Source organism: Theobroma cacao, chromosome 7 (assembly GCF_053813885.1).
Source record: "Theobroma cacao isolate CCN51 chromosome 7, ASM5381388v1, whole genome shotgun sequence".
NCBI lineage: Eukaryota > Viridiplantae > Streptophyta > Magnoliopsida > Malvales > Malvaceae > Theobroma > Theobroma cacao.
The window spans coordinates 18,216,547-18,242,596 of record NC_142645.1 but is presented as its reverse complement, the minus strand read 5'-3'; the positions used below and the strand labels follow the sequence as shown (position 1 = coordinate 18,242,596).

At 34.8% G+C, this 26,050-nt stretch overlaps 1 non-coding gene across 1 annotated transcript; it reads left to right on the top strand.

The window, feature by feature from the left end:
* The first annotated feature begins 15,156 nt into the window (after nt 1-15,156).
* LOC148761776 (small nucleolar RNA R71) lies at nt 15,157-15,263 on the top strand. The gene has a single exon (XR_016027773.1). It is a non-coding gene; the product is annotated as a small nucleolar RNA R71 (small nucleolar RNA).
* The last annotated feature ends 10,787 nt before the right edge of the window (nt 15,264-26,050 follow it).

Sequence of the window (26,050 nt, the reverse complement as noted above, 5' to 3'; positions counted from 1 at the left end):
ATATATGCAATAGAGAGATCATTATTATAAAATTTGATTATATGGCATGATGAATATGGAAAATTTCCCATTTACTCGTAAATTAATTTTTTGTAGTAAGAAACATTATGTTTATACTGCTTTGCTCAGATGATTGCTGAAATTTCCTCTCCTTCCAATTTCTTGCTGAATATGGTTACTTCATCATTAAATGATTTAATAACCAGAGGTTCAATGAAGGGATTTTAATAAGAAGTTGAACTAAGTTGCATTGTTTTCAAATAAGTGCATCATGATTATCAACCTTACTAATCGTTGCTTGTTCCCTTCTTATGTTCACTCACTTAGTTTGTACTCAATGTTTTCAACTTCATATTTTCAGATTAGGAGGCAGTTGGAACCTAGTCCGAGGTGTCCAAGTAGTTTCGTCTCTTTGGTAGGTATGTTGGCATTCAGTAGTCGTCCCTTCACCTTGGTCATTTCGTTGGAAGCCTAGAGTCATTTTTTTTGTAAATACATACATGTGCTGTAAAGAGCTAAAATGCAAGCCTTAGAGCATATTTATATTTTGAATGGTAAGCCACCATGAGTGGCAATGGTTAACATTATTTAGGTTAATGTGAAATGCAGTTTTGATTGCTATAACATATTAATTAGGTTTTTATAGATTGGAAGTATGAAAGGTGACTTTAAGAATAGTTGATGGAATGATGAGTAGAATATATAAGTAGGCTTGCTTGGGCTTGGTGGGTTATGCCCATTAGGTCCATGCACCGATCACGGCTCGAAAATCGAGTCATGACAAAGTTGGTATTAGAGCCCTAGGTTGTTTAAGTCCAAGGACTTCTTTTTTGTTGGTCCAGCGGAGGGTCGAGGTCTTTATATGGAAACTTTGGTTGTGAAGTGTGAACCGCTGCACATTTTACAACCAAGTGACTGCATAGATTCCCTATCTTAAAACCACCTTTTTCTCTTAAATATGATTATAAACTGTGTTTAATAACAGGTGTTTGCTCTTGTCTAGGTAAGAATGCCGCCTAAGACACGAATCACCTCAAGATGGATGGAGGAGCAAGACACTCTTAATCGGAAGACAGATAAGCCACTGGCATCCACTCTTAGGGGGCAAGGTAGATGTGGCAGGGCCATTAGGCTGGTGAGGGTGGATACGCTTATGGGTAGACGAGAGGAGGGACAGTCTTCGAGTGATGTAGATAGACAACCAACTGGGGGCATTACCATTGAGGACTTGGCCCGGCCTACACGGAGTTAATCAAGTTGTAGAGATGATGGCAGCCCACATGGATGATATACAGAGGATAGTGGAAAAGAGACCTACAGTACAAGAATCCCCTAGGTCCCAAGGGCAAGCCGAACGCCAACATCTTGAGGTCGAGAGGGGTCATTTAGAGATTTCTCTTTTTGATTTTCTCAAGCTTAAGCCTTCGTCATTTTCAGGGTCTGATGTATTGGAGAAACCCTAGATTTTCTTAGATAAGATGGAGAAAATTTGTAAAGCCTTGGGATGTTCTAGTGTCCGATCAGTCGAGCTAGCCGCCTTTTGATTAGAAGACGTAGTGCAAGAGTGGTATAACTCTTTATTTAGAGGCAGACCAATAGATGCAGCATCGATGACTTGGAGTGAGTTCAGTACAGCCTTCTTAGATCGATTTTTACCACTTAGTGTATGTAATGTTAGAGCTAGGGAGTTTGAGGCTTTGGTGTAGACCTTGAGTATGATAGTGTCGGATTATGATATAATATTCACACAGTTGTCTCAGTATGCACCCTATTTAGTTGCTACAGAGGAGATAAAGATATAAAGGTTTGTGGATGGGCTAGTGGAGCCATTATTTAGGGCTGTGGCATCTCGAGATTTCAATACCTACTCTGCAGCAGTGGATTGGTCTTAGAAGATTGAGATGATGACTAGTGAGAGTAAGGCTGTGAGGGATAGAGTAAAAAGGGCCATGGTAGAGGGTTATCAAGGTCGTAGAGATTTTAGTAGTGGTATTTCGTCTTCTAGCTGTCAAGGTCCACAAAAGGACTAATGATTGCCCCAAAAGGGGAGTGACGTGACTAGTGTCAACGTTGGACCAGGGCAAAAAACTTTTAGTGGAGGAAGGTAGCAAGATTTTAGACAGGGTAGTCAAGTTATCCACCCTTGTGATACTTGTGGGAGACGACATAGTGGATGATGCTTACATACTACGAAAGTTTGTTATGGGTGTGGTTAATCTAGACATATTATGAGGGATTGCTCAATGTTCATCAATCACAAGGTTTTGCTCATGGCTCCACCCAACCAACTTTGTCTGCTCCTTCAGTTGCCACCTCATCTGATCGAAAAGCTAATGGATCAAGAGGTAGAGGTGCGGTTACTTCCTCTAAGGGCAGGTAGTCTAGGTCTGGACGTTAGAGTTTTGTTGGTAGGAGCCAAGCGAGGGTATATGCTTTAACACTCCAGGAGGCCCAAACATCCAATGCAATGGTCTCAGGTACTCTTTCTATTTGTAATATGGATGTCGAGTATTGTTTGATCCTGGTGCTACCCACTTTTTTTATTTCTCCATGTTTTGCATCTCGTTTGGGTAAAGATCGTGTTAAGAGATAAGAGCAATTAGTGGTGTCTACTTTTTTAAAGGAGGTATTTGTGGCTGAATGAGAATATGAGTCTTGTGTAGTTCTAGTCAAAGAAAAAGACATTGGTGAATCTAGTGGTGTTACATACGTTAGACTTTGACGTGATCTTGGGAATGGATTGCTATCACCCTGCCATGCCAGTGTGGATTGTTATTATAAATTGGTTAGATTTGATTTTTTCGGTGAACCATTCTATAGTATTCAGAGGGATAGGAGTAATGCTCCAACCAATTTGATATCAGTCATGGCTACCAGAAGGTTATTAAGACAGGGTTGTTCAGGTTACTTGGCTGTTGTGAGAGACACTCAATAAGGTTGGAGATATAAACCAAGTGTCGGTAGTGAATGAGTTCATGGATGTATTTCTAGAGGAATTACCAAGTTTGCCTTCATGAGCGAAAGATTAAATTTTGCATAGATTTGATTCCCGATACTAGATCTATATCCATACCCCCATATAGAATGGCACTAGTGGAGCTTAAAGAGCTTAAGGATCAATTAGAAGATTTGTTGGATAAAGGCTTCATCCGTCCTAGCATTTCACTATGGGGAGCAACGGTGCTATTTGTAAAGAAGAAAGATGGGTCGCTTAGATTGTGCATTGACTATCAACAACTTAATAAAGTGACGGTGAAGAATAAATGCCCCCTTCCAAGAATATAAAATTTATTTGATCAGCTACAAGGGGCACAATGTTTCTCTAAGATAGATCTACGATCTAGGTACCATCACTTGAGGATCCGAAATAAAGACATACCTAAGACTGCATTTTGAACAAAATATGGGCACTATGAGTTCTTGGTGATGTCATTTGGGCTTACTAATGCCTCTGCAACCTTTATGGATTTGATGAGTCGAGTGTTCAAGCCCTATTTGGACAAGTTCCTGGTGGTGTTTATTGATGACATCTTGATTTACTCGAAAAGCCAAGAGGAGCATGAGCACCATCTTAAGATTGTGCTCCAAAATTTGAGAGAACATCGATTGTATACCATGTTGTCCAAGTGTGAGTTTTGGCTTGAAAGTGTCACATTCTTGGGACATGTGGTTTCTAAGGATGGGGTACAAGTCAACCCAAAGAAAGTTGAGGCAATGGAAAAGTGGCCAAGTTCAACATCGGTTACAGAGATTAGAAGCTTTTTAGGTTTGGCTGGCTATTATCGTTGTTTTGTGAAGGACTTCTTCAATATAGTCACCCCTTTGACTAAGCTGACACGTAAAGATACAAAATTTGAATGGACAGATGCTTGTGAGAATAGCTTTGAGAAGCTTAAGGCATGTCTCACCACAACTTCAATATTAAGCCTACCGCAAAGCACAAGGGGTTATACGGTATTCTGTGATGCATCGTGGGTTGGTTTAGGTTATGTATTAATGCAGCATGGGAAGGTGATTGCGTATGCATCGAGGCAACTTAAAGGGCATGAACAGAATTACCCCGCACACGATTTGGAGATGGCAGCAATCATGTTTGCCTTAAAGATTTGGAGACATTACTTGTATGGTGAGACTTGTGAGATATATACGAATCACAAAATCTTTGAAGTATATATTTTAGTAAAGGGATCTTAACTTGCGGCAACATAGGTGGATGGAGTTACTAAAGGATTATGATTGTACTATTCTTTATCATCCTGGTAAGGCAAATGTAGTAGCGGATGCCTTGAGTCGAAAATCACTGGGGAGCCTAGCACATATCTCCACAGATAGGAGATTTTTGATTAGGGAGATGCATAGCTTGGGAGACATGGGTGTGCATTTGGAAGTTTCGGAGGCGAATGCATTGCTAGCATATTTTAGAGTGAGGGCTATCTTAATAGACCAGATTGAGGAAGCACAAAGTAAAGATGAGTTCATAGCTAAGGCCTTAGAGGATCTTCAATGAAGGAAAGGAAAGATGTTTACTAAAGGCACAGATGGAGTATTAAGGCATGGAACCAAACTTTATGTGCTTGATAGTGATGGATTGAGGAGAGAAATATTGGAGGAAGCGGACATGGTAGCCTTTATGGTACATCCAGGGGCTACAAAGATGTATCAAGATTTGAAAGAGGTATTTTGGTGGGAAAAACTTAAGAAAGATGTAGCTGAGTTCATCTACAAGTGCTTGGTTTGTCCAAAGGTTAAAGTCGAGCATTAAAGGCTTGCAGGGCCACTACAGTCATTACTAGTGCCCGAATAGAAATGGGAGCATATTGCAATGGATTTTGTAACGGGTTTGCCTTGAGCTAGCAGGGGCTACGACTCGATCTGGGTCATAGTAGACCCGTTAACAAAATCAGCTCATTTCCTTCCAGTTAAAACTACATACGGGATAGCCCAGTACACCCAGCTTTATGTAGACGAAATAATACAGCTGCATGGCATTCCTGTTTCTATAGTATCTGACAGAGGGGCACAATTCACTTGTAAGTTCTAGGAAAAGTTTATAAGAAGCGTTGTCACTAAGTTAGATTTTAGCATAGCTTTCAACCCTTTGACTGATGGACAGTTAAACGAACGATACAGATATTGGAAGATATGTTGAGGCCTATGTAATAGACTTTGGGATCAGGTGGGATTGATATCTACCTTTAGTGGAGTTTGCATATAACAACAGTTTCCAAGCTAGTATCCAAATGGCACCATTTGAAGCATTATATGGATGGAGGTGTAGGTCACCTATTTGATGGCTAGAGGTAGGAGAAAGGAAACTCTTGGGGCCCGAGCTGGTGCAGGATGCCACCGAGAAAATATGCATGATGCGACAGAGGATGTTCTCGGCACAAAGTAGATAAAAATCATATATTGATAACAGATGGAGAAACCTAGAGTTTCAAGTGGGGGATCATGTATTTTTTAAGGTCTCGCCAACAAAAGGGGTAATGAGGTTTGGCAAGAAGGGAAAATTGAGCCCTCGATGTATAGGACCCTTCGAGATCTTAGAAAGGGTTGCAGCAGTGGCATATCGTTTGGCATTATCGTCAGACCTTTCGAATATTCACCCCATGTTTCATGTGTCAATGCTTAGAAAGTATAACCTGGATCCATCTCATGTAATACGATATGAAACCATCCAGCTGAAAGATGATTTGACCTATGAGGAGCAACCGGTAGCTATCCTTGATTGGCAAGTCAAAAACCTCCGTTCAAAAGATGTAGCCTCAGTAAAAAGTGTTATGGTGGAATCAAACTAGTAAGGAGGTAACATGGGAAGCCAAAGAGGAGATGCGGACAAAGTATCCCCACCTCTTTGATGCTTAGAGGTACGCTACCTTATAGTTCGATTTAAATTCGGAGATCAAATTTCTTTTAGTGGGGGAGAATGTGAAACCTCGACCTTCATAGACACGTAACTCAAGGTGGAACTTATGTTTAAAGGTTCAATTTGAGCTAATGATGCTAGTTTTACATTACTTATAATTATTTTATGTCGTTATAGGAGTAGGATTCAAAAATAATTTCAATTGGTGAAGAAATGTGTATAATGGGTTATTGCTCTATTTGCATATGTTTCGGTTTTTCAAGCATATCTCCCAATACAAAAAGCCCAAAAGACATGATTTTTAGACCATTATGAAGCTAAGAGGTAGGTTTACAACTTTGATGTTTACCACTTTGCCCAGTTTTGACAAGAAGGTGGTCAAAATCTTTGTTGAAGTGGAAGTACTGCTCTAGGAGAATAGATTCGGACAGAACATTTGAGTGCCACGGCAGTGGAAACTGAGAGTCGCAGCCCTCACCGTAATTTTCACAAATAACAAGTTTAGCAAATTTTTGAAGCCAGGACTTTTGGGGGCTATTTAAGGGACCTCATTCAGAGGATTTTGGACCTTTTCTAGTGTCAAAAGAGTAAAAGATTGCACAAGAAAAGGTGGAAGACAAATGGCCTTGTTATGGGCATTATTGTAATTGCATGAAGATTTAGATAAGCTTTAACTATAAAATCTCATTCTTCCAGCAGTTTCTTCATTTCTCCAGCAACTTCTTCTTCTCCTTCTTCCCATCTCATGTTTCTTTTCTCTTCCATGAAAGCTTTTCTCAAGCTTCCATCACTCTCCCAAACAAACCTTAATTTTTGGCTTTATACACCCTGTTATAGGTTTTTCATACTCTTTTACTCCCTCACCATAAACAAACCCTTAAAAGTCTTTCTTCAATACTTTCTCTCACCAGCTAAACCTTGTAAAGAAAGAAAGAGAGGTTTCATGATAGGTTCAGGACTCTTGGGAAGAAATTTCATTACAATCCACCAAGGTGAGTGATGAATTGGGACTAGTTTTAAGTTATTGATAAAGGCTAATAATTAAAGTTATGAATTGTGTATTGTTGAAGTTGTTTATCTATTTCTAGTGTTACTAAAGTAGAGAACTGAATAGCCAATCAAATGGTAATGGAAGATAGATAGGAAAGGGTAGTGAAGCTTGATTTTGAAAAATAGCTTTTCGAGTGCTATAAATGTAAATTGGATTGGCTATGATGTTTTTGTGCATGATAGGTTCCAACGAGACCCTCAGCCCCATTTGAACCAATAGGGAAGTTAGAGTTGATTAAAGGTTCAACAAATACCGGTGAGTGAACTTGCATAAAATGTTTTAGGATATACACATACATGTTTGATTGAATCCCCCTAAAATATTTTGTTGGTTTTTATACAAAACTTGCATGTTTTTATATTATATACATGCGATGTTTTTATATTATCAAATTGATAGTGTGATGAATCCATTCGTTTCTGCACAATGTTGATATATATATATATATATATGCCATTGTGTGACAAATGCAACCGTGCATGTGCGGGGTGAGTGTGCACTTGGCGATGATGATGGTGGTGAGGGAGATGGATGGTGATACTGCCCATGCACATGATGTGGGGGGATGTACAAGATGGCATTATCGGTGTACGGGGATGCACACGATGATTCTGGCTATGTGCACTATGTGGGGGCATGCACATGAGCTGGTTGAGATGGGGTGTCCGGCTATGTGCACGATGTGGGGAGATGCACATGCGCTAGGTGAGTTGGGATGTCCGGCTATGTGCACGATGTGGGGGGATGCACATGAGCAGGGTGAGATGGGGTGTCCGGCTATGTGCACAATGTGAGGGGATGCACATGAGCAGGATGAGATGTGGTGGTATACTAATTGATATATGTTTAAGTATATATATACGCAATAGAGAGATAATTATTATAACATGTGATTATATGGCATGATGAATCTTGAAAATTTTTCATTTACTTTTAAATTGATTTTATTACAGCGAGAAACATTTTGTTTATACTGCTTTCCTTGGATGATTGCTAAAAATTTCCTCTCCTTCCAATTTCATGCTGAATATGGTTCCTTCATTATTAAATGATTTAATAACCAGGGGCTTAATGAAGGGATTTTAATAAGAACTTGAACTAAGTTGCATTGTTTTCAAATAAGTGCATCATGATTATCAACTTTCCTTATCGTTGCTTGTTCCTTTCTTATGTTTACTCACTGAGTTTGTGCTCACTGTTTCAACTTCATGTTTTTATATTAGGGGGTGGTTGGAACCTAGGCCGAGGTGTCCATGTAGTTTCGTCTCTTTGGTAGATATGTTGGCATTCAGCAGCCGTCCCTTCACCTTGGTCATTTCGCTGGAAACCCAAAGTCATTTTATTTGTAAATACGTACATGTGATGTAAAGAACTAAAATGGAAGCCTTAGAGCATATGTATATTTTGATTGGTAGGCCACCATGAGTGGTAATGGTTAACATTATTTGGGTTAATGTGAAATGCAGTTTTGATTGCTATAACATATTAATTAGGTTCCTATAGATTAGAAGTATGAAAAGTGACTTTAAGAATAGTTGATGGAATGATGAGTAGTATTATATAAGGAGGCTTGCTTGGGCTTGGTGGGCTATGCCCATTGGGTCCATGCGTCGGTCACTGCTCGAAAATAGGGTCATGACAACAGGTTCATTCAACATGTAATATGATGCAGCTTCTCTTATTATTTATCTTCTTGGGTGGTTTTCGTAACCTATAATCCAAGACTATGTACAAGTCACTGTTGAGATGCTTGCACAAATATCTAACTTAATAAGTTCACTGTATGTCTATAGGAATCGATTAAATAAAGTTCATTAAGCTAGTGTCCTAATTTGGCTATGTATGGCAATTGGCATATGTATACTTGAATCATAAATCAGATCACCTAAGTAATGTAAACATATACTAGTCCAATCTAAAATCTCTTTGTCGAGTATCAATTAGATTCACAAATCAATTAATTGTTGATTAGGCAATTGAAGGCATTAAGAAAAAATTTGAATAAGCAAAACTAAATCCATTCATGATAAATAAAAGAGAAACTAATATTTAAACTACATGTTTAAATCCACAATAATCCTAGAAAAACAAATTAGTTCATGATATTTAAAGGAAACATTTGCCAGATAAATTTAGCCATGAGTTCAAACAAAGAAAATAAGTATAACACAAAACAGAGAAATAAGCCAATTTTGAAGCTTTGTTGATCTCGAATCTCTCTCAATTGCTTTTATTCTCTTGCTTGATTCTTTGCTCAAAATCTCCAGAAAAGCTGCTACCATTCTCCCTCCTAAATGCTTTGAAAATGCTCCTCTAAACAATTTTAAATAAACCTAATTTCCATATTCTCAAAAAAACTTATTTTCGAAAAGCAGTGCAGCATCGCGGTCATGCTTCCTTGGTGTCATGGCTACATTATGTTGTTAGTGGCTCGCGGCGCTTGGACCTTGGGCAATTGTATGATGCACTCCATTTGTCTAGTGTCATGGTCATGCTTTACCCAGCATTGCAACCTTAACTCCCTTAGCGCTGCAGCCTTGAGTAACTCAAGGCCAAGGCCTTCAATCAACATACCACCTTGTGGAGAACTATAATTGTCTAGTGTATTTCAATGTGATTTTTACCTTGATCTGATCTGAATTGGGCAAAGTGGTAAACATGAAAGTTGTAGCCCCTTCTCTTAGCTTTGTCAATTGATCAAGAATCACATCAATTGAACTACTGTAGCTCATGTTATCCTTAAAATATTGTAGTACGTATGAATAAAGCCTTCACCATACGTATGTGATTTTAACTCAAGTAAGCTTTTCTCATCAAATATCCTACAAAAGCCATGAGAGAAATCAACAATAACTATTCTTAAATAAATTGAAGCAAGATAAAGTAAAATTAAACCAAAATAAATTAAAGTAACTATCAACATGTAATATAACTTAAACTAGAAAAACACTTAAAATGCTAAAATATGAACTTAAAATCTCTCAAATCTAGCTACTTAAGCCCTAAAATGTTTCAGAATAACTCTATATAATAGAGTTATAGCCTCCCAAACTTAAGACTTTGCTAGTCATGATATAAAATGAGATAAAATAATTGAAGAAAAACTTTTAACTATAAATGAATTGCACCAACTCATTAATTACCTTTAATATCCTTAAAAGTTAATCCATATTCTCAACTCTAAGAAACGCACAAATATTATTCAAGTTCATGTTGTAATCCCAGTGCAAGCTTATTGTCAAATGGATTTCCATGTATGTGTGCAATCTTTCCACCTAGAACATTATACAATCCAGATAAGTTTATGTTTGTGTAAAAGTCAAATTAGTAATTGAATTCCATAAGTTTGCTTTTCATCTCTCTCTCAACTAATGGAGACTAACACTAAGTTAAGGATCAATAGGACTTGAATTAGCCTGAAATTTATGGCTAAGGTCAAGGTATGATAGAATAGTGTGTAGCTCAAATCAACTTAAGCATGTTGTCAATCTAGGACCTATTAAGAGTTTTATTTGCGTTCACCTAATAAACCCCTTTTTTCTTTTTTTTTAATTCAACACTTCAATATTTTTTTTCTTGTTTTTTCTTTTTCTCAATTTCACACCCTTAAACTTATTCATTGTATTGGGTAGTGAAATGAATATAAACATACTTTTGAACTTTTCATCATTTATCATCTTTACTACCCTTTTTCATTATTTAGCTCCTAATACTTCCTAAATTGACTTATGCACTTAAGAATGGGGAATGAAAACTTGGAATTATTTATTTAAGGGTATAAGCTAAGAAATAAGTGTTCAAACAAAGAAAATGTTTCATTAGGTTTAAAAGGGGCAACTAAAGATAAATTATGTAAAGGAAAGCTAAAAACCTCAATCGGTCCAAAGATGGCCAAATCATCTTCTTAACTAAGTATAGCGTAGGATTTTGAATCTGGAGATAATCAAACAAATTCTAGAACTCAATACATAATTCAAAAATTCACATTCACATAGACTTTCTCTAAATATGCATAATGAATCTAGGCAAAACATATGGTGCTCAAATTGTAGAAATTTCATCCTAACAATAAAACTTAACAGAGAAATTTACATAACACTCAAACAATATTCACATGCATTAAAGAATCAAAATAGAATATAACTAAATTCTCATCATTGGATAGGTAAATTAAAAGAAATTGGCACAATTAAATCTAGTTCAAGTTTTTAAAACAAGCATAAAATTAAAAAAATTAACGAAAATAAAATAACCTAAAAATATCACAACTAATAACAATAAAACCTTCCCCCAAAACTTAAATTGCACATTGTCCTCAATGTAAAAGGCTAAAAAGAATAAGAAAAATAACTCCCTTATCAATAGTGGTAGTGCATTGAAAACTCTAAATTTCTTTTTCCTCGTCTTCATGCTTTCCAAACTTGCATACTCAACAAAACAAGCTAGGGAGATGTTATAACTCTTATTTAAATAGAAAAACAAAAACTAACAAAAAAACAACTAATTTGAAAACTTATAGTTTGGGTTGCCTCCTAATAAGCATCTTTATAATCACTAGCTTAATTATGATACCCTTTTTTTCTCTTCTTCATCACAGTAATAATGCTTGAATCTTTCTTTCGTTACCTTGAATGTTCTTGTGAGCATACTAAAAATCTCAATATAGTTAGAAGGCAAAACTTTTACCACTTTAAAGGTTATCCACCAACATGGTTGAAGTTTCCATGGTAAAAAATGGTTGTGTGAACTAGAAAGTACTACTTGTTGTCCAACCTCAAAATCAAGATCACTCGAAGGTGGTGAATTATGCTTATCATAACATTGCTTAGATTTCACATTTGGTGGCAGTGGCTTTGACTCATGAGTTAATGTTGGCTTACTTGTAGGTGGCGGAGTAAGAGTACCTTTATCTTCATTAATTAGGTCTATTTTATAGCAATTATCTATGGTTTAAGTCTTGGTATATGCCTTTAAGCCAATTGGATTGGTCAAGGGATATAGATTGTCATTTAATGCATACTTAATCACATAACTATATGTGATAGAGATTTTCCTTCATTTTAGTGCAATAATAAAGAGTTGTTAAGTACTAATTCCATTAAGCCCATGTGCTTTAAAAAAAATGGATGAAGCCCATGGAACATAAAGGTCTTGTAAGAGAATTGTAAAGTTGTTACAATTATGAGATCACTATGCATCAAAGTCATGTTCCTACAACCGTTCGTGGTCATCGTATTGTCAAGACAAAGCATTGATAATGCTTAAAGACTGGTACATGTTAAGCCTCTTTACTTGGAAAGTAAGTAATCGATCTCATAGATTGAAGTATACGGGATACTTGAGGATAACATGTGGGTGCTTGTTAAAGAACAATTTCACTGAACATGACATGCTATGAGAACTCTATTTAGTATTTCACTCAAGTGTCTATGGAATATGTTCTCATGTGATAGTTGTGCAACTAGTCCTCAAACTTGAGATATCGAGTCATCTTGTATAGGGAATAACATACTTTGATTTAAACCTTATGAGTTTGGAGGAGACTAAATGCCTGAACAGGGTGTTTTTGGGTATGCCATAAAGCATGCAAAGGTGAATGAGTTGTCAAAAGAGGATTCATCACCCTAATTGATATGAGGGGATGTATCTCACTTGTTCTCAATTCTTGATTAACCTGTATAAAGTCTTTGGTCAAAGCATGATGAATTTAAGGAAAGTTAGTTTCCTAAATTCATAAGGTTAGTCTTGAATTATGAGAACTAATATAGAATGTCATAGGTAGACACAGACCCATGTTTAATGACATATTTGGGATATTTAATGAAATGATCGTATTGCACTGAGAGGCTTATCACTTAAGGGCTTTGTCAAATTCTTTAATTGACTCTCCAACATTTGGTTGGTCATGATGTATTACCATAAGCCACTCATGATCTATAAATATAAGTCAATTATCAAATTGAAATTTGATTAGGATTTATATTTATTGCCAACATGTTAGAAGCTTAATCGATCAGACACATTAAGTGACATGATTGGGATTAAATAAGGATAATCAATTAAGATGGACTTAATTAGAATAGACCAAAATCAAGTGGAAAATTAATTAAGTTTACAAGGACTTAATTGAATTAAAATATAACTATTGTATCTAGGGTTACAACTTAGTTTGGCTATATAAATATGTTATGTTAGCCAGCTAAAACTCTAAGCCTCTAGCTACTTCTTAAGCGTTTCATAAAAATAAGGAAAGAAAAAATAGTTTTCTGTGTCTGATAGAAATAAGATTCGGTAAGAATTTTTTGTATTTTTATTTTAAAAACAAAACTTGCTGGCATAAACAAAATTCTACCTTTGAAAAAGTCTTATTCGGTCATTATGTGGACTACTGTTAGAGGCCAAACACTTGGGTGTCTGAAGATTTGACAAATCTTAAAGGTGAAGAAGTAAAGATTTTGATTTCAGATTGATTTGTTCTCTTTTTGAGTTACTTGCTTCATCACAAGCCTTTTGGATTTAATTAGCTATTAATTTCGATATCTAGAGTAAGGTATATAATACTTAAACTTGTAAATGTTTATAATTAATTTAAAAATTACATGAAAAACATAATCATTGATCTTATGAGATTTGACAGTTTCTTTAATTAAATGCTTATTCTATTTATCTACAGGGTTATATTTTTTATTTCTTAATTATTTTCATGTTTGAGCATGAGATCGAATCCCAACATGAAGGATTTTTAGTTGTATTGAAAATAGTAAAGTCAACTACTTCCTCCCCAGCTCTGAAAGGTATTTTACCTTCTTTTACATCGATGAATGCGCTTGTAGTGGCCAAGAATGGACGTCTTAGTATAATCAAAACCTCTTGATCCTCTTTAATCTCGAGTATAAAGAAGTCCACTATAATGTATAATTTCCCCACCTTAATCAAGACATCCTTTATAATCCTAAAGGATTTCCTTATTGTCTTGTCTATTAACTACAATTTGAATATAGTAGGTTGAATCTCCTTCAATCCCAGTCTCCTAGCGACAAACACAGGAATAATTGAGACATCAACACCTAAATCACACAAAGCTTTAAAAAAATTAACATTAACAATGGAGAAAGTGATAGAAAACCTCCCTAGGTCCTTAAGCTTTGGTGGAAGCTTGTTCCAGATTAACGCTTTGCACTCCTTAGTGAGTGTAACTGTCTTGAAATCTTCTAATTTCCTCTTCTTCATCACTTTGTCCTTCAAAAACTTCACATATGATGGCATTTGCTCTAAAGCTTATGAGAAAAGGATGTTGGTGTGAAGCTTTTTGAATACCTTAAAAAACTTTTGGAAGTGCCTATCAAGTTTTTGTTTCTAAAGGCATTGAGGAAATGGTGGTAGTGGTAAGCTTGCCTTTGCTTCCTGCTCTTGATTTTTGTGATCAACTGTCTCAATCACAAATTCATTCTCAACAAACTTATCTTGAAGTTTGGCTTTTCTAACACTATTCTCACCTCTTTTTTGCTCCTTAGGGTGATTGATATAACTTGTTCTTTACCTTTTCTCCTAAAATTCACTTCGGTATCAGTAGGTAAGGTCCTTTAAGCTCTGTTGGTAGATAAGTTGGCAAGTTGAGCAACTTGAATCTTGAGCTTTCATAGTGATGCTGTTTGACTTTGGATGATGCCATTAGTCTGTGTCATGTATTGACTTAGCAAATCCTCCATAGTTGGCTTCTTTTCTAATATAAGCACTCTTGCTTGCTTTTGGAATCTGAAAAGTGCATTTTAAAGTTGAGGACAATCCTTGATTATTGGCCAAAGAGAAGTTTGGATGGTTTCCCCACCTTGGATTGTAAGTGTTAGAGTAAGGGTTATTCTACTATCTATTCCCCACAAATTTCATTATTTTTATCAAACTTGGACACTAATGGCTTGCATGATGATCTGCACAATATTGAAAAGCTACAAAAGGACTTTGAATGGAGTTAGTATTAAAAGATTTTAGTGTCTTAGTTAGAGTTGTTGCCTGTTCAGATAATGCTGAAAAAACATCTACATCATGAATTCTAACAATTCTCCTATACATTTATCACTCTATTGGCCACTGGTAGTTATTCACAGCCATCTCGTCCAACAAATCATATGCCTCATCAATTGATTTAGCCATTAAAACTCTTCATGCAACAACATCAATGGTAGTCCAAACATGACCACTCAAACGATTATAGAATGTCTACACTTGAAGCCACTTTGGAAGACCATGATGAGGACAACATCGAAGTAATTCTTTGAATCTTTCCCAAGCCTCATACAACGATTCAGAATCATGCTACGTGAATGATGTGATGTCATTCCTCATTTTTGATGTCTTGGTCAGAGAAAAGAACTTAGCAAGGAACTTTTGAGCAAGATTATCCCATGTTGTTAATGAGCTAATATAGAGTGCATTCAGCCATGCTTTAGCTATATCCCTCAATGAGGAAAGGAAAAGCCTTAAATGAATTGCATCATTTGTGACACCATTGTGTTAAAAGTATCACATATCTCCAAAAAGTTTGATATATGGCCATTTGGATCATTATTTGGTAGACCCCCAAACTAGACTGAAATTTGAATTGTGGTGATGATAACTGGCTTGATCTCAAAATTATTGGCTTGAATAGCCAGCCTACAAATGCTTGATGAAATCCCTTGCACCAATGGAGCAACATAATCCTTTAAGCAATGATTTTCAACAACTGCTTGCTCTTGGATTTGTTGTTCATCCTGTTGATCAGCCATTGTATTTATTTGAGCAAAACCTTGTTGATTTTCTCATTGAAGTTTGTGGAATGTTCCCTTGATTTTTGGATTAAAAGGAACAATTGCCAAGCTTTTTGCTTTACTCATAAAATGACAAAATGAACCTACATAATAAAGAAATAAAGCTTAAATTAAGATGAACTTGTTGAATTTTAAAATTATCAAATAATAAAAAAGCAAAATCCTCGGCAACGGTGCTAAAAACTTGTTTCTAAATTTTCACACAAGTGCATGTTATCGCAAACAAGTAATACAGTGATAACACCTGAGCGCTTGGCTCATTGGTCGATGCATGATCCCCCTACCTAAAGAGCAGGGTTCAAATTCCCTTTCCTTCAATTATAAAGAACAAGTAATATAATAATAAGTAAAGTATCATTCCCATAGGGATTTGTTCATAAATTTTTACTAAATTCTAAAATATTATAACAAATAAATCTTATTTAAGTAACCAAAATTTGGAAAAATCAATTGAAACCAAATTAAAATATGCACTAAATTAACTAGCAAAAAGTAAATATATTTCAGAAAGACAATAGACTTAAGACCTAGGATTATGGGTGATGGGTTTGGCTATGGATGGCATGCTCAAAATAAGCAGCATAAAGAAAATTAAAACTTTATAACTAAAGAACAAAAACATGCCTCCACCCATTGATCACCTTGGTGATATTTAACACATAAAAGCACAAAATAAGTTATTGTTTAGAAAGTTATTTTGCCAAGTAATTTCGTAATCACAATGGCACTTCTGAAGCAATCCCACGAACACCCCAAAGAGAAAAAACACTAGCCAATCAAGTGCTTGGCCTGTAATGGTAGTACACACAATTGCACTTGAGCCTTCAACAAAGGAGAAAGTTTTTAACAACACTTTGTGCTAGCAAAGAGGACAACAATTGTTCTTTTCTCCTTTTTCACAATCTTAGCTAAACCTCTCTTGAAAATTGCCTCATAAGCAATTTTCTCTTTCACACAAAGGGAGTGGTAGCAATGAAAGAAAATGTTTTTCTTTTTTTGACAAAAACTACATTTCTTCAATTATGAAAAACTCTCATATGGAAAATAGTTAAAAGGTGACTTATATTGTTAGGTTAAAATAACTTCAATTTTACAATTAAGCCCTCAATATTATAACACATTATAATATTAGGCCCATTACTTAATTAAACTCTTTTAATTAGGTCCTTGGAAATTAAAACCAAAATTAATTTCCTTTATATTTTGCAATCAAGGCCTTATAATTATAACTATTTATAATTATGCCAAAAACTTAATTAAACTCTTTTAATTAAGTTTATAGAAGTTAATTACCTAGCATGTGATTTAAGTCTAACTTAAATCGTCACTCTCCCAATTTAATTCAAATGCAATCATTGTGTGTTACCCATTAGGTTGCCAACATGTTGGCAATGGAATTGATTAATGACTTAATTTATTAATATAAATTTTAATCAATTAATTTATAATCAATTTCATAGACCAAGATTGGCATCTAGCAATGCATCATGGCCACCCAATTGTTGGGAGAGTCAAACGGTTCTTTAACAACCTTTCAGTGTACAGTCTATCAGTGTAATTCATTCCCTCATTATATATCTCGGAGATGATAAGAGCTCGGTACAGTGTCTACTATTATTGACCTCCATATTTGTTCCTGCAATTATAACATTAGCTTTATAGAGAGTTATGAAACCTTTTTCATAATCTCCATGTCACCTTAGCCAAGGACTTTAATAAGCTAATGTTAACCAAGAACTGATAGGATATGTCCTCTAAAACACTTGAGGTGATGGTTCCTATCTTGACCACTCATTTACCTTCACATGCTTCATACCATACCTAGAAGCATCCTGTTTTGGCATCCTTGGTTAGACACCCGTAGGGATGAAATCAAAGCATAGCACTCCACACATAAGATAACCTGGTGTCTTAAGTCTAGGGAGTATTTACTCAACTGACACATGAGAAGTGTTACATAGACACTAGAGTGTATTACCAAATGCACTTCTCATGGCGGTCATGTTCAGTGAACTTGCTCTCCTAGGTAAGCACCTATATTCTAGTTTCAAGTATCTCTATACTTCAATCTATCAGATCGATTGCTTACTTTCAAAGTAAGGAAAATAGAATATACTAGTATCTAAGCATCATTGACGTCCAGTCTCAATGATACATTGACTAGGAACATTTTGAGATTATGCTTTGATGCATAGGAATCTCATAATTGTAACCCATTATAGTTTCCTTTCAAGCATATTAATCTCATGGACTTCATCCAATTAGACTTATAACTCATTATAATTAATGTCTTATTGATGAAGGAAAACCTTTAATCATTCAACATGAATCATACTGTTGCATGATTGGAATCAAGCTTCAACCAATCCTAATTAGTTGTAGGGCTCGTCCCAATAATGGGTTCATTCCACACTTCATTTGATACCAGTTTCTCTTATTATTTATCTTCCTGGGTGGTTTTGCTAACCTAGGATCTAAGACTATGTACAAGTCTCCGTTGAGGTGCTTACACAAATACCTAACTTAATTAGTTTACTATATGTCTATAGAAATCAATTAAATTAAGTTCATTAAGATAGAGTCCTAACTTTGCCATGTATGGCAATTGGCATATGTCTACTTGGATCATGAATCAGATCGCCTAAGTGATATGAACATACACTATTCAAATCTTAGTCTAATCTAAAATCTCTTTGTCGAGTCTCAATTAGATTCACAAATCAATTAATTGTTGATAAGACAATTAAAGGCATTAAAAACATATTTGAATAAGCAAAACTAAACCCATTCATGATAAATAAAAGAGGAACTAATACTCAAACTACATGTTAAATTCAACCACAATCCTAGAAAAACAAATTATTTCGTGATATTTAAAGAAAGCATTCTCCAATGAAATTTAGCTATGAATTCAAACCAAGAAAATAAGTATAACACAAAAGAGAGAAATAAACTAATGTTGAAGCTTTGTTGATCTTGAATCTCTCTTAATTGCTCTTGTTCTCTTGCTTGATTCTTAGCTCAAAATCTCCAGAAAAGCTACTGTCGTTTTGCTGGGATTCAACCTTATGCTCAAACATGAAAATAATCAACAAATTAAAATTATAACGTTGTAGAATAATAAACTAATATTAAAATAGAGAAACAGTTGAATCCTACAAGATCAATGTTTATGTTTTTCAAGTAACTTTCAAATTAATTATGAACACTCATAAGTTTAAGAGTTACATACCTTGCTTTAGATATCGTAATCAAGAGCCAATGAAATCAAAATCTTTGCTTCTTTATCTCTAAGATTTGTTAAATCTCTAGCCACCCAAGTGTTTGGCCTCTAACAATAATCCACATAGTGACTAAATAAGACTTTTTCAAAGGTAGGATTTTACTTGTACTAGCAAGTTTTGTTTTTTAAACAAAAGGACCAAAAATTCTTGTCGAATCTTATTTTTGTCAGACAAAGAAAATTATTTATTCTTTTCTTATTTTATGAAACAATTGAGAAGTGGTTTTTGAGGCTTAGAGTTTTTTTTAAGTTTGCTAACATAACATATTTATATAGCCAAACTAATTTGTGACCCTAAATACAATAGTTATGTCACGACCGAAATCCCAAGTCATGACCGGCACAAGGGCCCAATGGGCTCAGCCCACTAAGCCCAAGCAAGCCTACTTAATTGATCTTATACATTAATCCCTATTCCTTTAAAATCCAAAGCTCGAAATGTTCAAATACCGTTTCTTTGAAAACGATTCATAAAATCCAATCATACATTCATAATGGCATCATCCACCAATATATTCATAAATAGATTAACAAATGATTCTTCATGTTTCACATTAAATATTCATATACATATAATTAGACCTTGAGTGTGAACGAAGTGACTTTGGGCATGATTGATAACACTTAGTGTCAAGTTAAACCTACCGAGCAATGTATATGGAGGAGCACCTCGTCCAAGGATCCAATCACCTTTAACTCAAGAAACCTAAAACATGAATTTTAAAAACGTGAGTACAAACTCAGTGAATGGACATAGGAAAGGAACAAGCAATATAATAAGGAAATGTTTGAAATCATAATGCACTTATTTGAAAACGATGCACTTTAGCTTAAGTCCTTATTAAAACCCTCAATTAAACCCTTAATTGCTAAATCATGTGACGATAGAGAATTCATATTCAACATGAAATTGGAAAAGTGGAAAATATGGTAAAAACCAGCCAAATGATAAGCGAAACAGAAAGTTTCATTCTCGCTGCAACAAAATTCTGGCCAGACAAAATCCAAGGGGCTTTCACTACCACCGAGAAAATCCACTCATGCCACATTGCACAATAAACTGAACACATTGACAATACTCAAGTTTTCAATAGTCAATGCAAGCACATATTAAGTCCAAACATCTTTATATAGTAAATATATATATAAATACATACACCACCATCTCGCCCAACTCATGTGCATCCCCCCACATCATGCACATAGTTAGACACCTCGTCTCACCTAGCTCATGTGCATCCCCCCACATCGTTCACATAGTCGAAGTCATAGTGTGCATCCCTCCACATCGTGCACAAGCAATATCATCATCCATCTCTCTCACCACCGTCATCACCGACAGGTGCACACTCACCCTGCACATGCACGGTTGCATTTTTGTCACACAATGTACTATTTATGACATAATATATATATATATATACATTAGTATTATACAAAAACACATGGATTCATCACACCATCCATTTTATAGCATGAAAACATTTCATAAAGGCTTGTTCCCGTGCGAGTTTTGAAGAAAACCAATAAAACTTTTTAAGGGATTTAATCAAACATAAAGCTGTATATCCCAATACATTTTAATGCAAGTTCACTCACCTGTCTTTGTTGATTCTTAAAGCAACTCCAACTTCCACTAATGCCCCGAATGGTGATGTGGGGTTTCGGTGGAGCCTATCACACATTAGCATCACAATCAACTCAATCACATAACCATAATTCTAAAAGCTATCTCCTAAATCATGTTCCACTATTATAATCACACCAAAATGAATAAACTACCTCAACTAGAAAACACTCATAAATCTAACTATTAATCATTCTCAACAACTAAAATATTAACTCAATTTCAATGCTCACCTTGCTAGATTTACAATTGAATATTTCCTTAAGAATTCCCAACTATTATAGAAGGTATTTTTTTCTCTCTTCAAAACCCTAGTTAGTGAGATAAAGTATTGATCTAAGATATTTCAAGGGTTTTAAGGTGAAAGAGTGAAAGAGCATAAGAGGTTCTATAAAAAAAATGCACAAAAGCATGAAAATGAAGGCTAACTTGAGAGAGTTATGGAAGCTTGAAGAGTACTCCCATGAAAGGTGAAGAAATATGGAATGAGATAAAGAAGAAGAAGATGAAGTGCTAGAAATCTGAGGAAGGTACTGGAGAATGAAGATATTTATAGTTAAATCTTATCCAATTGTTCATGAAATTACAATAATGCCCTTAGCAATGCCACATGTCTTCTTTTTGTTCTTGTGAAATCGTTTACTCTTTTGACAATAGGGAAAAGTCTAAAATGCTCTAAAAGAGGTCCCTTAAGTAGCCCCCAAAAGTCTTAGCTTCAAAAACCCCAAAATCTTGTTATTTGTAGAATTTATGGTGAAGGCCGCGACTCTCAATTTCCAATGCCGAGGCGCTCAAACATTCTACCAATTTCGGTTCTTCTAGCGCAGTCCTTTCACTTCGACAAAGATTTTGACCACCTTTTCGCAAGAACTGGAAAAGGTGGTAAACATCAAAGTTGTTTCACTGCCTCTTATCTTTCTAATGGTCAAAAATCATCTTATTTTAAGTTATGTAGTGGGAGATATACTTGAAAAACAAAAACATATGCAAATTGGGCTACTGTTCATTATGCACCTTTCTTCACTAATTAAAATTATTTTTGATCCTACTCCTATAACGACATAAGGTAATTATAAGTAACATAAAACTAGCATCATTGCTTAAATTAAACCTTTAAACATAAATTCCACCTCGAGTTATGCATTTATGAAGGTCGAGGTTTCACACCTAAGCTTTATTAGCCACCATATCAAAGTACGGGGTACTACAAGTTGTATTTTAATTTAATTAAGTATCTAAGAACTCAATTAATTTCCCACTTTATTTTGGTCTCTTTAATTAAGTCCAACTTAATTAATTATCCTTATTTAATCCCAATCATGCCACTCAATATGTTTGACCCATTAGGCTTCTAACATGTTAGCAATAAATATAAATCATAATCAAATATCAGTCTGATAATTAATTTATATTTATAGATCATGAGTGGCATCCAGCAGTACATCATGACCACCCAAATGTTAGAGAGTTAATTAAAGAATTTGACAAAACCCTTCAGTGATTAGCCTCTCAGTGCAATATGGTCCTTTCATCAAATATCTTGGATATGTCATTAAGCAGGTCTCAGTGTCTACTTATGACATTCTATATTAGTTTTCATAATTCATGACTAACCTTATGAATTTAGGAAACTAACTTTCCACAAATTCATCATGCTTTGGCCAAAGACTTTATACAAGTTAATCAAGAATTGAGAACAAATGAGATACATCCCCTCATATCACTTGAGGTGATGAATCCTCTCTTAACCACTCATTCACCTTCGCGTGCTTCATGCCATACCCAAAAAACACTCTATTTAGGCATCTGGTCACCTCCAGATCAGTAAGAGTGTAATCAAAGTATGTCATTCTCCATACAAGATGAACTGATGTCTCAAATCCAAGGACTAGTTGCACGACTATCACATGAGAACATTTTCCATAGACATTTGAGTGAAATACCAAATGGAGTTCTCATAGCGGGTCATGTTCAATGAACTTGTTCTTTAACAAGAACCTACATGTTATCCTCAAGTATCCCATATACTTCAATCTATGAGATCGATTACTTACTTCCCAAGTAAAGAGGCTTAACATGTACCAGTCTTTGAGCATTGCCAATGCCCTATCTTGACAATACAATGACTAGGAACAATTTTAAAAACATGGCTTTGATGCATAGTGATCTTATAATTGCAACAACTTTACAATTTTCTTGCAAGGCTTTTATGTTCCATGGGCTTCATCCAATTAGTACTTAATGGCTCCTTATTATTGCACTAACATGAAGGAAAACCTCTATCATATATAGTTATGTGATTAAGTATGCATTAAATGATAATATATATATTTATTGATCAATCCAATTGGCTCAAGGGCATATACCAACATGTTCACCCCTCTGAATGCTTTAAAAGAGGTCCATTAAATAGGTTTAAATAAACCTAATTTCCATATTCTAATATAAAAAGTTATTTTTGGAAAGCACTGTAGCGTCATAGTAAGGCTTCCTTGGCACTGTGGTATTGTGCTGTTGTTTGTGATGCCATGGAGCTACTTTTTCTCTAGCCTCGGGCAAATGTATGATGCACTCCATTTGTCCACCGCGATGCCCATGCTTTTCCTAGCATTTCATCCTTAACTACCTTAATGTTACAACCTTGAGTAACTCAAGGCCGCGGCCTCTAGTCAACATACTATCTTGTGTAGAACTATAGCTATCTAGTTTCTTTCATGCGAATTTCACCTTGATCTGATCCAAACTCAGTGAAGTGGTAAACATGAAAATTGTATTCCCGTTCCCTTAGCCTCCCAATGGATCAATAATCACATCAATTAGACTGCTGTAACACAAGTTATCCTTGAAATACTGCAGTATGCATGATTGAAGCCTTCACCATACTTGTGTGATTTTAACTCAAATTAACCTTTCTCATCAAATATCCTACAAAGGCCATGTGAGAAATCAATAATAACTATTCTTAAATGAATGAAAGTAAAATTAAACTAAAATAACTTAAATTAACAACCAACATGTATTCTAATTTGAACTAGAAAAACACTTAAAATGCTAAAATCTGAACCTAAAATCTCTAAGATCTAGCTACTTAAGCCCTAAAAAAATTTGTCAAAATACCTCTATATAATAGAGTTATCACACCCCCAAACTTAAGATTTTGGTAGTACTCGAGCAAAACATGAAATAAAATGCAATAACCTAAATGAAGAAAAACTTTTAAAATGAAGTCAATTGCACCAACTCATTAATCACCTTTAATATCTTCAAAAGTTAATAAATATTCTCAACTCTAAGCAACACACAAATATTATTCAAGTTCATGTTGTAATTCCACTGCAAGCTTATTGTCAAATGGATTTCATATGTGTGTGAAATCTTACTACCTAGAATATTATACAATCCGGATAAGCTTATGTTCGTGTAAAATTCAAATAAGTAATTAAATTCCAAAAATTTGATTTTCATCTCCCTCTCCACTAGTGTAGACTAATACTAAGTTAAGGATCAATAGGACTTTAATTAGCTTGTAATGTATGACTAGGGTAAAGGTGCGATAAAAAGTACGTAGCTCAAATCACCCTAAGCACATAGTCAATCTAGGATGTATTTAGAGTTTTATTTTCCTTTACCTAATAGACCCCTTTATTCTTTTCTTTTGTTCAACACCTCAATCTTCTCTTTTTTTTTTCTTTTTCTCAATTTCACACCCCTAAACTTATTCATTGTAATGGGTAGTGAGATGAATATAACCATGCTTTTTAACTTTTCAACATTTTTCATCTTTACCTCCTCTTTCATTATTGAGCTTCTAATATTTCCTAAATTGTCTTATGCACTTAAGAATGAGGGATGCAAAAATTGAAATTATTTATTTAAGGGTCTAGGCTACAAATTAATTGTTCAAATAAAGAAAAGGTTTCATTAGGCTAAAATGGGGCAACTGAGGATAAATTATGTAAAGCAAAGCTAAAAGGGCTCATTTGGTCCTAAGATGGCCTAAATCATCTTCTTAACTAAGAATAGCCTAGGATTTTGAATTAGGAGAGAATCAAACAAATTCTAGAACTCAATACATAATTCAAAAATTACATTTACATAGACCTTCTATATATATGCATAATGAAGCTAAGCAAAAAATAGAGTGCTCAAATTGTAGAAATTTCATCCTAACAAAAAAACTTAGCATAGAAATTTACATAACAATCGAACAATATTCACATGCTTCAAAGAATCAAAATAGAATATAATTAAATTATCATCATTGGATAGGTAAATTAAAAGAAATTGGTGCAATTAAATCTAGCTCAAGTTTTTAAAGCATGCATAAAATTAAAAAAATTTAATGAAAATAAACTAACATAAAAATATCATAATAACTAATAACAATAAAACTCTCCCCCAAAACTTAAAATGCACATTGTCCTCAATGTGAAAGGCTAAAGAGAATAAGAAAATAACTGTCGTATCAATGGTGGCAGTGCAGTGAAAGCTCTAATTTTATTTTTCCTCATCTTCATGCTTTCTAAACTTGCATACTCCACAAAAAAGCTAGGGAAAGGTTATAACTACTTATTTAAATAGAAAACCAAAACTAACTAAAATAACAACTAAATCTTAAAAGGTATAGCTTAGGTTGTGTAAAGCCCGACCTTATAAAATACTATTCATGACATACATATGATGATAGCATGATTGCGTGCTAGGAGAGTCCCGAAAAATTTACAAAATTCGGTATTGTACCTAGAAGTACAACAAAGTTTATTTAATCCTCGAACTAGATCAAATAGGAATTCTAAGGTGAGATTAAGAGTTTCATAGTTCATGGATGACTTAAAATTGTAATTTGGAGTTTGAAAATCAATTTGGAGTCGAATCGGAATTTTCACTAACTAGGGGTAAAATGGTCATTTGCCACTTGGGGATAAAATGAGAATTTTAGAAAAGATTTTTTTGACCCATTTGACTTATTGGAGTATGATTTGACTTATTGGAGTATGATTTGAGGTTTAGAAGTGAAAAATTTTAATTTCGGTATAATTTGGAGTAAAAAGGGTAAAATGGTAATTTTGCCACCTCAAGGGCGAAATTGTAATTTTCCACCACCAGGATATTTTTCCAGCATATGGTCTTCTTTTATCTTCATCTTTGACCCTTGACTAATCATGTGGTGGAGATAAAATGCTTAAATTTTTAAAATTTTAAAAACGGACCAATGACATGATGCCACGTGTCATGCTTTATTAATTTATTATTTTCCTTTTTAAAAGGCACAAAAATCAGCTCATCTTCCACCCCATCGCCGGCCAGACCAGCAAGAAGAGAGAGCAAACAAAAACAAAACCCTAGAGAGAGAAAATCAAAGAAAAAGTGTGAATTTTCAAGGAAATTAAGTGAAAAAGGTGAGATTTTTCTATTA